This window comes from Morone saxatilis, unplaced genomic scaffold (genome assembly GCF_004916995.1).
Source record: "Morone saxatilis isolate NCDOM2014 unplaced genomic scaffold, NCSU_SB_2.0 Contig19, whole genome shotgun sequence".
In the NCBI taxonomy this organism is placed as follows: domain Eukaryota; kingdom Metazoa; phylum Chordata; class Actinopteri; family Moronidae; genus Morone; species Morone saxatilis.
In genome coordinates, this window is record NW_023339751.1 from 24,354,477 (window position 1) to 24,354,718 (window position 242).

Consider the following 242-nt stretch of genomic DNA (forward strand, 5'->3'; position numbering starts at 1 on the left):
TGGCACTAAATCCTCCACATTGGACATTTTAGTATTAACTCACCTTTGTCTGGTATCAGCACCTGCTATACACCTTATAAATGAAAATAAACAACAGTGTAACAGAGTGTCAAATAAGTGAAATTAAAATGTGCATTAGATTTTTGTTAATGTATCAATGATAGTTAACCTCTGGTACAGACATCTACAGTTTAGTTTAGAAACAATACAAATCCAACATGGTAGCTTGTTGCCATTATTGT